At 55.1% G+C, this 13,709-nt stretch overlaps 1 long non-coding RNA gene across 2 annotated transcripts; it reads left to right on the forward strand.

Annotated features, from left to right (window-relative positions):
* The first annotated feature begins 5,972 nt into the window (after positions 1 to 5,972).
* LOC120231899 lies at positions 5,973 to 13,332 on the forward strand. 2 transcript variants are annotated; one of them, XR_005528447.1, is made up of 3 exons: positions 5,973 to 6,019; positions 9,605 to 9,682; positions 13,281 to 13,332. It is a non-coding gene; the product is annotated as an uncharacterized LOC120231899 (long non-coding RNA). The 2 variants fall into 2 exon arrangements; XR_005528448.1 differs by lacking the exon at positions 5,973 to 6,019 and adding an exon at positions 7,836 to 8,005.
* Positions 13,333 to 13,709: the final 377 nt, after the last annotated feature.

Genomic DNA, 13,709 nt, shown 5'->3' on the forward strand with positions numbered 1-13,709 from the left:
CAGCTTCCAGCTGAGTGCCTGGATCCCCAGACATCAAAACCCTGGCAGGCCGGGAGAGAAGGGAAGATTAGATCATTATAGCCGAATGAAGGAACCCGAGAAACCGAGGGAGGGGAGGAGGGACCGAGGCCAAGAATGTTTCAAGGCAACCTGAAAGTTCCTTCAGATTAAAGCAGGCCCAGACACTGGCAGCCTCCCACTGCCTGAGCTGCTCAGCCTGTGGAGACCGGGCGCGACTTCGCCCCTCTTCGGGGTCAGTGCTGGTCCACACACGTGTGCGCGCGCTGGGCCTGAAGGTCATGAAGGTGATGGGGGCTGTGAGCGTGTGGCAGCGTCCTGGATGTGACACACAAGCGTGCGTGTGCAGGTATCCAGGCCGGGCGTGCGAGCCCACGGGAGTGTGCATATGTGTTTGTGTGCAGTCTACAAACATGTTTTCACCAAGCTCAAGGAGAAGCAATCAGTCATCTCCCAGGAATCTTAGCAACAGCCATCCCCAGGAAAGGCTCCTGCCAGCCGGGGCAGCCGTGAGTCAGCAGAGGCTGCGGCGGGAGGAGAGCTCTCGCCCCTGCGCTGGCCGTTCCCTCTCCCGGCCTGGCCGCCTCGCCTGGGTCACTGCTTTGGCACTGATGTCCGAGAACACATTCCTGAAACTGGCCAGCACAGGCGGCTAAAGGGTTTTTCCCTCCTCCTCCCTCTCCCCGTCCTGTCCCTCCTCACACCCGCCCTTTTTTCCCCCAGCTTCTTGCTGCAAAACCAAAACACCGCATTCACGAGCTACAGCCAAATGGCAGGAGCTGGCTGTGGACGGATAGGACACGGTGGGGGGTGGGGGTGGCGGATGTCTAGGCCTGAGCAGGTCACGGTATAGGTCACCTCCCGCCAGGTGGCAGAGGGCCCCCCGCTGGGGACTGCTGAGCTTAATTCCTATGGGGACAGAAGCGTCATGCCGTCATTGCCGACATTGACATTGCCCGGGGCTTCAGAGTTCAAGCTGGTGGCTCCCAGAGAAATGGACTGTGTTGGTCTTTGCCCCCAGAGCAGAGCCTGAGGTCTAACAGAGAACCAGAGAGGGGACATGAGCAGAGAACAGAGAGGCACGATTATTAATCCTGGATCTATTACCTGAGTGTTCCTGTTAGCTTCGCAGCACCCCTCAGGGTGACAGAATTATCTCCTTTTACAGATGGGGGGATGGAGGGGTAGACAGGTAAAGGGATCCGGCCCAAGGTCACACAGCTATTAGCAATGGAGCTAGACAGAATTAAACCAGGTGAGGGCTGCCTCCAGGACTTTAACCACTGGACCACACAGCCTTTCTTCCTGAGCTGCACCTACAAGGTGTGCGCCTGGATCAGTGCACCTAGAAAAACCACATACAATAGAAACCCAGAGGGCCAGTGCTGTCCTCTGTCCCTCTCCTGTCCTGGAAGCAGACGGATCTGGGTGACGAGCAATCTGCCATCTCAGCAGCAGAGTCAGGGGCAGTAACAGCCTGGCCCAGCCTGAATTCCTGGCCTCTTTACTGGAGGCAGGAAATGAATAAAAGCTAAATGAGTTTGAAAATGCCAGGAGGCAGTGTTTATCCCCTTCCCCCTCCCCCTCCCCCTGGCAAGGACCGTGTATAGTTACAGTTTAATCTTGGAAATGCCAGACAGCTGTTCCCCGTTGCTAAGAGACTGGCCCACATTATGCAGATGTCAGGGACCTCAAATGTCTGCCGGAAATTACAGATCATGTTGGAGGAGCAGAGGGGCCTTCTCTCGGCTGGGGAAGCGCAGCGGGAGACCTGGGGGGGGGGGGGCGGAGGATGGCAGAAATACGGGGCCCACCCCTTCCCGGGTCCCCCCGCTGGAGCTGTGGATCCTTCACTGTGCTTGCTCTGCCGCCCTGACTCGCTCCTTCCCGGAGCTCCCACCCCACATCCGGGCCTTTTTCCTTTGACAACGGTGCTGAAGCTCATCTCCGCCCTCCAGCTCCGGGTTTTCCTTCTGGGGCATCTTTCTTCAGTCCAGCGTCCCTCTGTCTGGCTTGCAATCTTTCCTGCCTCTGGGATGCAGCTGAGCTGGTGGGGCCTAAACTGGGAGGGGCCAGCCCCACCCTAGTAGGATGGGATCCCACTGCAGGACCCCCCCCCCAACAGCCCCTCCCACTGCTGCCAGGGCCTGCCCCAGTGAGGGCCACTATGAGGCTGCTGCATCCCCAGGTCCCTGGGGAAGGTTACTGCCATGGGTAGTGGGGCAGGAGAGGAGGAAGGGAGGCCCTTTTCCAAACCCACAGTCTAAAACGGACCCTGATTGAAGGTGACAGGGAACCCACCGATGCCCCAGGGCAGGCAAGAAACGGGCACAGTGAGCATGGAGAGGCTGCCAGGCGGTACCAAGGGAGCAATGGCATCCACAGCATCTGCAGGATGAGCCCTGGGTATTGGGGGGAAGGTCTGGGGGGGCTGAGGCCTGGGTACTGGGTGTGTGCAGAATGCCTGCTACTTTCCTGAGAACCTACAAGGTGTCTTGAGACCAGAAACTTTATGTCACTGCCCATAGATGGTATCCACTGTCCCTGCTGCCAACAGGGTGTGACCTTAGCTTTCTCCAGCCACACTAAATAAAGCCAGGTGAGCTTTATGTGCCATGGAAGGTGGCTGTGAAGGGAAGAATGGTGTGTGTGTGTGTGTGTGTGTGTGTGTGTCCACCCATATATAAAAGCACTTTACATTTTTTATGTTTATTTATTTTTGAGAGAGCACAAGCAGGGAAGGGGCGGTGAGAGAGGGAGACACAGAATCGAAAGCAGGCTCCAAGCTCTGAGTTATCAGCACAGAGCCCGATGCGGGGCTTGAACCCACAAACCATGAGATCATGACCTAAGCCAAAGTCGGATGCTTAACAGACTGAGCCACCCAGGCGCCCCTAAAAGCACTTTAGAAAGAGGTTCACAGGAGCCCCATGAAAGCAGGGACTTCTGGGCAGCCATCTGACCTTCCCTGGAGATGCTCACGAGGCTGGTGACAGGGGAACACTATTTACACAACTCTCTTTCCAGGTGCCGAGGTCTGCCTCCTGCAAATGGACATCACCCTTGAGGAGTACATCACTAGTTGTGTCCTGGCTCCTCTGATCAGATTCTCATCCGGCACCTTCTACGGCAATAGTGATGCCAGATGGGGAAACTGAGGCAGAGGCTTCTTACACCTGCCCAAACCATCACAGATAATAGCTTCTCTATGGGCCCCCAGAGCTACTAATGCTGTACCCATCCCCTCCATCCCCAGCAGGACCATGACATAGGTCCCCAGAAGTTAGATGTCCGGGCCCTCCTCCTCTTAGTAGCTATGTGAGCTGGGCCTCCTTAGCTCTGATTCCCTTTCTGTAAAATGGAAACAATAGTAGTACGGACCTCTCAAGGTTGCTGTGAGGATTGAGTGGGATAAAATATAATCTGCTTAGTTCCTGCTAAGCTGTCAATACATTTTCATTCTTTTATTAAGGTGGACCCATTCCTGTGCCCGGCCTCCTTAGAAAGGTGCCAGGCTTCAGCAGTGAAAGGAGCGGAATTTCCCTGGGCAGCACGCACACCTGCTCCCACCTTACTCCATCTTCCTAGCATAGCGGCTGGTTTCCACCTCTTTGGAAGGTTCCAGAAAGGTTGTCCAGGACCATCTATCTGGGGGGGGACTCTGAGGGCAGGCACCAGCCACCAAGACCGTGAAGGTAAGGGGTTCATGGGACCTCAGAGAAGATGCTGCACCAGAGAAAGGTGGGAGGAGGGGGAAGAACGTGCCCCCTTCCTCATGGAAACTGCTGAGCCAGGAAGGATTTGGCGGGCAGGAGCCATGGAGATTGAGTCATGGCTGGCTCCCAGTTCATTCAGCCACTGCGGCCCTCTGAGGCCTTCACTTGGCGGGAGGGAGGACGGGCAGCTGCCTCTGTTCAGCTCAGTCTTTGTTCCTCTTTCTCTCTCCCTCAGCCTCTCCCCTCCTTTCATTTCCTCTCCCCTGCTCTCTCTCCCTCATTCACTTTCTTGGCCTCCTCCTTTCTCTCATTCCCCCACCAACCTCAGTTCCCTCCCACTTTCATCCTGCCCTTGAAGCGTATTTCTTGCTTTCTCATCCTTTCTTCTCCTTCAGAGTTCAGAATCACATTTGGCAGTCTCCCCTCCCACCTCCCTCCCCTCCCCAGTGCCCTTCCCTCCCCCCTCCATTCCCTTGCTCAAGTCTCTCCATCCTCCGCCCCTTCTCCTCCACCTCCCCCCACCTCTGTCTCCTCTTCACCTGAAGGAGATGCTTCAAGTCCCCAGACTGACAAAGCCAGGTCAAGGTCATCTATCAAGCCCTCACCAGCCCTAGTCTGGCAGACTGGAGTCCAGAAAACAAGGTCAGAGCTAAGCAGAAAATCAGAATGAGTTGGGGAGTTTGTTTTGGAGGCCAGACAACCACCCCTACCAACACTGGAGCTGGCTCCCTACCTGGAAATTCCTATGCCAGGCCACCTGCTTCCAGCCCCCCATGGCTATGACTGCCTAAGCTCCCAGGGTAGCAGGGACCATCTGAATCCTGACCCTCCGTGGTTCTGCTTACCTCCTCACTCTCTGCCCCGGTGTAGGGAGGCCAGGTGAGAAAGGCAAGAAAGAAATCAGAAGCAATAATAAACTGCTTTCAATCAGAAGGAAAGCCGCTGGGGCAGGATTGTACCATGTAGGAGTTGCATGTTGTGGTAAGAAACAAAGCATAGACTTTGAAACCAGATAGAGTGAATTTGAATCTTGACCCTGGATTGGCTTATTAGCCAATGACCTTCAGTAAGACAGTCACTGCACCTCAGAGTCTACCTCTATAGAATGGGGATAATAAGAAGAACACTTCCCTGCCAAGGTTGTTGAGAGAACGCAGTAAAAAATAGTGCACAGGGAGTACCTGGCTAGGTGGCGGCTCCCAAGCCCTAGTTCCTCCCTCTTTAGAGAAAGGGAGGCTTCCTGGAAGGGATGGGGCTTCTTCTGGGTGTTGAGGGATAGATAATGATAGTCATCATATTTCTGTTTTTGTTGATACAGGCACTAAGCACTTTGAATGTATTGTCGCTTTCAACCCCCCAGCAACCCTATGGGGCAGTTAGTTATTTTCTTATCCCTGTTTCATGGAAGAAGCAGTTGAGGCTCAGCAAAGCTAGGCAGTTTGCCCAAGTCACACAGCGAAGTGGAAAAGCAAAATTCTTATCTCCTCTACTATCAGTTGGTGTGGAGGGTGAAGGGGGTCCATAGCAAGAGTGACAGAAGGCAAGACCATGCATAGTGCCTAGGTCAGGCAAGGGCAGGAGAATGGCAAGGACCTGGCTGTGGCTACAGGGGAAATTCTAATTGAGCCCCATGCAAACCCACCTTGCAAACCCCAGGTCAGACTTGGAGCTTTCCTGTTTCCTATGTCAGCCTGCCTGAATGCTTGCTGCTGAGCCTTGGTGGGGAGAAGAGGGGTGAGGTCCAGGTTCCCATCTCTGGAGCACCATGTCCCCGAGGGAGGTCCCCCCTCCTTCCCACACACACCCTATAATCCAGATAATCCCTGCGCTAACGTCCTGACCCCTGTATGGCAAAAATGGCCCCTCTTGGTTTTCACCACCCTCTGTTGTCTAACAGGGATAATCATCCCCTTCTCTGGGGAATCGGGAAACGGCCCATAGGGCTACTGCTTGAGATCCCACACCGGCGTGGAGATCGCGGACACTATGACGATGGTGGGAGGCAGGTCTCTTATAGGAAAGAAGGGCAGTGAGGCCTGCGAAACAGGTGGTTCCTCTCAGGGGGGAGGTGAACTAAGGGAGACATTAGCCAAATAGGTGTAGCTGCCCCACCTAGGTGTCCCAGCCCCCACCCTCCCCCCAGCCATCTCGGATTACACCAGGCACCGCTTTCAAGTAGAACTCCGCAGTTTCCATGGCAACTCACCCACGTGGTCTCTGCCTTAGAGGCTCAAGTGGGGAGCGGTGAAGGGCAGCTGACAGGAGGCACGAGGTGCTTCTAGAAGGTGAGGGCCGAGTCCCACCCTCCTGCCATCCACTCCCTCCTCCAGGCCCCTGGCTGAGACCTCATACAGCTCCCAAGGAAAGAGGAGATGGAGCCCCAGGACAAAAAGGCAGCAAGGTCACTTCCCCACAATGTGCCCTTGGCCATGAGCCCTAGGGCAGCATCCTATCCTGCCTCTGGTCTCTTCAAGGAGAAGCCTAGGGAGTTCTTAGCAGGAACTTGCCTTTGGTTGTATCTCCTCTTCCCTTCCTTTGAAACGGGGTTGCCATTCTGTTCTGGAGCTAGGGCTTGAATTCTCTTCTGGCCACTGTGATCTGCGATAACCTGGGAGGCTCAGCCTCCCCCCGCCACCCCCCACCCCGAGACTGCATCCTCATCTTTACAATGAGGACTGACACATCCCTATCTTGGTTCAGCCAGAGGGGAGCATATTAGATCACATTTGGGAAAATGCTTTGTGAGAGGGGGAAAAAAACACCAAAGAGTTAAAAAGGGAGATGCTTCTGGTGAAATGCAAGGGTACTCAGAGCCCACCCTTTGCCCCCTTCCGCCCCCCCCCCCTTTCTGGCCAGGGGCCCTAGCAATGCTGCACAGAACCCTCATGTTTATCAAAACCCTGAGCTGTTAAGCTGCTAACTGAGTCTTAACTGATCTCCCCTGAGCCAGGCCGCAACCAAGAGCATCAGCTTCTGGCCAAATACCTCATCTAGAACCAAGGGCCCTGGGAACTGACTTGTTCGCACCTCCAAGGCACCGATGTCAGGTCGCAGGGCTTTCCCTGGAAAAGACATAAGACAGCATGGCGTTCAATGGGTGTTTCCCATTCTTTCCTCCCCTTTCCTGTCTTTACACTGGGCCACTCCCTCGTGGTCTCCAGCTGGCAATTTCTCTCCAGCCCTGCTGATGGGGGCTCATCTGATCTTGGTCCCCTGAGAGTGAGCCAAAACCCTCTGAAGCCAAGCTTAGCAGAGGGGTGGGGCAGAGGGAGGAGAAGAGAGAGGTGAGGCCCCCGCAACTCACACAGGAACCCCAGCTAAATGGGCTTGCGCCTGGCCCTCACCTCGCTCTTCCCTGCACAGCTAGTGAAGAACCCACAGGCTTTGCTCAGCCACCCCACAGAAAAGGTGTGTCCCTTGCCTTGTCCCAAGAGCTCCCGGGTGTCCCTAGGCTGCTTCCTCCTGCCCTGGGACCTTGAGTGAGCAGCCCACCTCCCTCCCAAAGCCTCCCTTCCTCATCCATCAAGTGGGGTGATTCTGGAGGCGCCCTTGGCTCTAAAGCACTGACTCGGCAATTCTCTGCAGCAGGCAGAAGCGCCTGGCCGCCGAGCCTCCTCCCCCACAGCCCAGCCCCCTCCTTCCCTTTGTCACCTCACTCGGCAGTGCCCCCAGTCCCACAGAGGGTGGCTTTCATTATTTTTTCTTTATTTTTATCAAAGGGTATTTTTTGTCAAAAATTGTGTCTCCCCTGAGACAGCACAGCCTTTGAGCAGGCTCTCCTTGTTTCCATGGCAACAGCAGCTGGCTCACATGTGTGGTTGCTATGGAAACGAGGCTGGTTCTCCTCCCCTCCCTCCCATCCTCCTCTCTCACTTTCCCTTCCTTCCTCATCACTTCACTACCCCCTCCTTCTCCTTCACACCACTTGCCACGCACGACAGGACAATGAGTGGCCCCAGCGCTGTGGGAGCACCCGGGTCCTGGCCCCAGCAAGGTAGTAGCTGTGTGGACCGACGCCTGTGACTGGCCAGGGGGCACGTCTGCAGAGGCCCTTCCTTCCATACACTGAGATGCGGTGTTTCTGGTACAGGGCGTGGGGCACAAGCCGACTTCAGCGCTCTGGACAGGGACCCACAGGAATCCTGCCTCTGGCATCAATGGGGGCTGCCTTCGTGCCTGGCCAGCACAAAGCCCGCCCCAGACATGTGTCCAGCACCTTCATGTTGCCTACGAGGGCTGTGTCTGCCACAGAAAATACATGCAAAAGAAAAGTAAGAATTCTTGGGGAGGAAATCAATGGCCAGAGATGGAGACAGAGGGGAGAGGGAGCCAATGGAGAGTTATATCTTGTCAGTAGACGTTCCAATGATGATGTATCATTTTTTCCCATGGACATGATAGCATGAGCCACGGTGAGCCCTTGCCTCCCCATCTTCTGTCCGTCCCTCAAACAGAGGGATGATGACAATGTTAGCACGACCCCTCAGGTCCCTGTACCCCCACAATCCAAGACGCTCGGATTTCCGGATTTCTGAGCCGCCTGGGTCTGCCACCCACCCGCTGCGTGTTGGCTGTAGGTGGGGGGAAGGAAACAGAAGTGTGCCCTTGGGAGCCCTGCCTGTCTTGTCACTGACGAGTCTTCAGTGTCTGAGGGGAGAAGGAAAAAAATAGTACACACCAAAATGTTCGCGGTGATCGTTTTTTAGGTGGTGATTCTTATTATAGGCTTTTGCTTCTTTTCTTCAGCAAACATGTATTAAATGTATAAAAAGAATAAACAACAGGTGTATTTGTTTGATCTGAGAGAGAGGATGAAGGGAAGGGAATTTGAAAGAGGCCAGATTGCGGAACGAACCAGAGGCAACTCTCCCCCTAAAAGCCGGAGCGGGCCAACTCTCTGCTCTGTCTCTCATGTCACGTGCCAGGCCCAGAGGGGTGAGGTCGACTCTCAACTTGGCATGAGAAAGGCACCAGGGATCTTAAGTCAGAGCAGGAGAGAAAAGCTGTCAGGCCAGGTAAGGGCCGTTGAGAGGGAGACTCTTGTCATCTGCATATACCGAGATGACAGTGATGTTAAGAGGCCAGTCCCGGAGGAAGTGGGTGCTGGCACCCCCTGGCCCACCCCCACCCTGTCTCTCAGGCCTCCGCCTAGACATTTGGCTCAATCATAGTGGGGAATCGTGAGAGCCGCATATGCTGATTTGCCCAAAGGGGCAAATTTCAGCTCCCTGTTTCCTGAGGACAGGGTGGGCAGAAGGCATTCTCAAGGTCAAAGAAAACACCATGCAGATTCTTGTCCTCAGCCAAGGGCACACTTCCCTGTTTCCTCCCACCGACCTACAGCCAAAGCACAGGGGCAGACCCAGCCACCTCAGAAATCCGGAAATCAGCCTCTCGGATTGTAGGGGTGGGTGCAGGGGTGCCTGAAGGGTCATGCTAACGTTCCATCGTCCCTCCATTTGAGGGACAGACAGAGGACAGAGAGGCGAGGCAGAAAGAGGGACAGAAGGAGAACAAAGAGAGGCCGAGGAGGAAGGGAAAGCGGGAGAAAGAGGGAGCCGGCTGTCCGCCTGGCCACCACCACCAACCAGACGGCCTTGCCTTACTCCTCTGTGCCCCTCTGTGAACAGACAGGGAAGCACTGAAGGTCAAAGATGGGGGGGCAGAGATGGGGAGGTGGGCACGACATGGGGGAGGGACAGGAGACTGGTGATAGGGTGTTGCCGTCAGTGCCTGGTAATAAAAATAAAGCTGAAAAAGTAGTTGCATTTCCGACGCCAGGAGACTTTCGCAGAAAGGAAAGCACCACATGACAAGCTTCTGATGGGCCCAACAGCACCTAGCACTGAAGTGATGCTGTCTTTCTGCAGCCTCCACACCAGCGCAAAGCAAGAACGCCTCCAGGACACTGAATGTGGTGGGAGATCCAGAGGTCAGGAAGCCTGGCCGTGAGTACTGGATTGTGTGCACTAAAAAGTCTCAGGGAAGTCATCTCTACAACACACCCTGAGGAGAGGTTCCTCCACTCTCTGCTTAAATGCCTCCTGTGACAGGGATCTCATCCCCTTACAGATATCTCATCTCCCCAGTCTTGGGTTTCGGTTCCCTCTTGCCAATATTCGTGCTATCCTTTCCACTTAAAAAAAAAAAATGTGTCTCCCACTCCATTATCTTTATAGAGAAGATCGGTGACAAATAACATCTGGGTATATCTATCATCCATGAATGCTAAATTAGCCCTCACCCCATGGGTGATTCTAAAAAGCTGATTCTAAAGAACTCCCTACTTTCCCTCCCCCCACCATCACTTTCCAAAAAAAAGTGTTTTGCTGGTGGCCCTTTCTGCAAGCCTGAGCCCCATGTGGGATGCAGCAGGCGGAGCTCTGTTCTCGCAGTCGCTGTGGCTCCTTTATTCTTGCCCTTGGTTCTGTGCCCTTCCTCCAGCTTTGAACGTGTCCTTCTCCAGTCTGAGCTCATCTCCCAGCTCTGCTGGGACGCACTTCATCTCGTAGGCTCCTCCCCTTCTTCTTCTCATCAAGACCTTTCATGATCACACAGAGACTCTCATTTTCCAGGGCGTCCCAGAACAGCTTGACATTCTTTTCAGGCTCCCCTATAGGATCGCACCTGCCTCATTCCTCCCTGTTTTGAAGGTTTACCTGACCGAGTTAGATGCGCCAACGCCACCGACTTCCTCTCTGAGTCTCCATTTCTTTCAAGTGGGGAGAGTGTATTAGTATCCTCAGGCTGCCGTAACAAATTACCACAAGCTGGGGTGCCTAACGCATTGGACATTTCTTCTCTCATGGTTCTGGAGGTGAGACATCCAAACTCAAGGTGTCAGCAGGGCCATGCTCCTCCTGAAGGCTCAAGGGCAGGATCCTTCCCTGTCCCCTTAAAGCTTCTGATGTTTGCTCGCATCCCCGGCCCCTCCTTAGTGCGTAGACCAATGACTCGGATTTCTGCCTCCACCGGCACATGGGCTCCCCCTGCGTGTCTCTTTGTGCCTGTGTCCATATTTCCCTCTTCTTATAAGGATATATTGTCTTTGGACTCCAGTATGACCTCATCTTAACTTGATTACATTTGCAAAGACCCTATTTCCAAATAAGGTCACATTCACAGGTTCCTGGTGCATATGAATTCGGGGAGGGTGCTATTTCTCCCAGTATACGCCCTCACCCTCTCCTTTATTCCCAGCTCCCGCCCCCAAGAAGCTTTCCTGGCTCAGTCAGTGAGCCAGACTCTTCACCGGGGACATCCCGCCAGTCTGTCACATCTTCGCCACCTGGACAGCTAGAGCCTTTCCGTCCAGCGCAGCCTTGGGCCGGACCGAGCCGCGGCTTCCCGGCGTGGACGTGGGAGCCTGAGAAAGTCACTTCATCCCCTCCGGGCCCCAGTTGCCTGGCCTGCAAAGTGGGGATAGTAGTAATCGACGGAAAAGGATCGCGGTGGTGACAGAGCGCGTTGCTCTTTGTAAAGAGAGATGCATGCAGGGAACAGACGTGGCTGCAGAAGTGTTAGGTGGCATTTACAGACTTCATCCTTTCTTTCAAGCAACGACTGTTAGCTAGATCGGCTTCCTAACCAGCAGCTGTCGGCTCAGCCTCTGGCACCTTGTCTGTCCTCAAAACACAGACAGATCTTACCCTGTCACCTAAACGCGGCCCACTGCACTCAAGGTACAAAATTCTCAGCAGAGAACACAAGACCTTTAGCAAGGTGGCTCTTACCCACCGGTGCACACACAGGTACGCACACACAAACACACAAGCCTCGCTCAAGCCACGCTGTGACCTAACCGCGGCTCTTTCCTGCCTCTGGGCCCTTCCACAAGGGCTCCCCCTCCCCCCAGCATCCGCTGCTTCTCCCTCTGGATGGCGTCAGCTGTGTCTACCACGTCCAGGAGGCTGCCCCCACCCCACCTTCTAGCGCGGGTTAAGGTTCTGTCTTCTGAAGCCCTGCCCTGTCTCCTGAGCTTCTCCAGGACCGGGACTGTGTCCTTCTCTGCCTCGGCGGAGCCGTCCCTGCAGCGCACAGATGGAGCATGTGGGAATAAGCGATAACCGTATTTCGCAGACCCTGCCGAGGAGACTCCGCTGATTGCATTCCTCTATTTTCCATTCGACCCTGGGACCCTCCGTCCCCTGCCAGCCCCACTGCCACTTCCTCTCTGACTTCCAGCTGTCCTGGAGCCTTCCCCGGCATTCTGGGCCTCTTTGAACAGCCTCCCTTGTCCCCCAGTCTCAGCTGAACTTGTTTCCTTTCTTCCCCTGCTGGGGCCTCACAGGGCTGTCTTCTCCCTGGACTGCCTGTAATTGGATTATCTGCGTACACATGCTTGGGGTCGTGTTTATGGGAAATCGGTCTGTGGCACAGGGGGGTGGGGGTGGATTTGGGTGCAGCAGGAGAGAACCCAGGAGCCCCTCGGGGAGCTGGGAGGCAACAGAGAGCATAAATGGGAGCAGGCTTGCGCTCAACCCCCAGCACCGCAGGATGACATCCCAGGGCCCCCCTTGGTGCTTGCCAGGGCGCTCGAGCCCCTTGGGGCTTTCTGCTGGCAGAGGAAAAAATGGAAGCCTTTCTCCTGGGGTGTTGCCCATGGGAAAGACATCTCAGGGCTGCTCCGGGGCCTGTCTGCAGGCAGAGAGAAGGGGAACAAGGGTGGCAGCGGAGGGTGCCCTCCGGCAGGGAGTCTGTGCTGGGTCACAGAACTACCCAAAGCCCCAGGTCCCAGTTGGAAGGACCATCCTCCTCGTCCTTGAGGGCAGGGGAGGAGGGAGCAGGCCTGCCCATACTCACAGCGCCCAGCAGCAAGGCCCAGCCTCAATCTCTTGACCCATTTTCCAACTGCCAAATGACCAAGAGTCTCAAATGCAGGGTCTTCCCTCCATCTCTGACTCCAAAGCCTCAGGGCTTCCCTTCTGGATAAATGGCAGCCCCGGCCACCCAGCCCCAGTTTTCCAGGTCAGAAGGCAGGCAGTCTCCTTTGATGTCTCTCTCACCCACTGCCATTGAGCCGGTCACCGAGGGGTCAGCGTGCCCTAGGGACCTCCGCTCCCGCCATCAGCTGCAACCCAGGCCCTCTGCCACACCAGCCTCTGCACTGGACCGCTCTGAGGGTCCCTTCACCTGCCCATGGCGTCCCTCTTTCCAAATCACAGGGCAACCCCCAAGTCCGGAAACAGAAGCGAGCATAGAATACGTGGCTGTGGGCTCTCACATAACAATCCACAACGCAGTATTACCCATGTTCCCATTTTCTCTGGCCAACTCTGCAGTCTCTACCTACTAGCCTGAGTAAATTTGCTCACTCAAATTTGATTCTGTCTCTATCCTGTAAAAATCCTCCATAGGCTCTCACTGCAGTTGGGGGGAAAAAAATGTCCAGAGGGACGCCTGGGTGGCTCAGGTGCCTAGGTGAGCATCTGGCTCTTGATTTCTGCTCGGGTCACTATCTCACAGTTCGTAAGATTGAGATCGACGTTCTCTCTCCCTGCCCCTCTCCTTCAAGATAAATAAATAAACATTCTTTTTAATGTCCAGAGGTGTAACCTTGAGGCATCCTGGGCAAGACGGTTGTGTGCCTGAGGAGGTGGGTACCTTTCCAGCTACACTCACTGTAAGTCTTTTCTGATGGGACTTATTTCTTCTTTTTGACTCTTAAGAACACCCCAAGTTCATCCCCAAGTCTTCCTTCTGTGCACTGGCCAGCACCGGCTCCTCTGGGAGGTAGTGACGGGCCCTAACCAACGGGAAGGCTGGCCTGGGGCAGTGCCCGGCAATTGGCCTGCTCTACGTGCCAGGGCAGGTGCGGATGCCATGGGGAGGCCCAGGACAGGAACTGGGCCCAGCTGAGGGTCTCGGGTCCCTCAGTCTGGAGCCCTAAGGTCAGCCCCAGCCCCTCCTTTCTCGCCCCAGCCCCCAGCCTCCCTTCCATTTTGTATTCCGGGCCCATTCACTGCTTTAATGAAA

The sequence above is a fragment of the Hyaena hyaena genome, unplaced genomic scaffold, assembly GCF_003009895.1.
Source record: "Hyaena hyaena isolate Hyena2069 unplaced genomic scaffold, ASM300989v1 scaffold_65, whole genome shotgun sequence".
Taxonomy (NCBI): domain Eukaryota; kingdom Metazoa; phylum Chordata; class Mammalia; order Carnivora; family Hyaenidae; genus Hyaena; species Hyaena hyaena.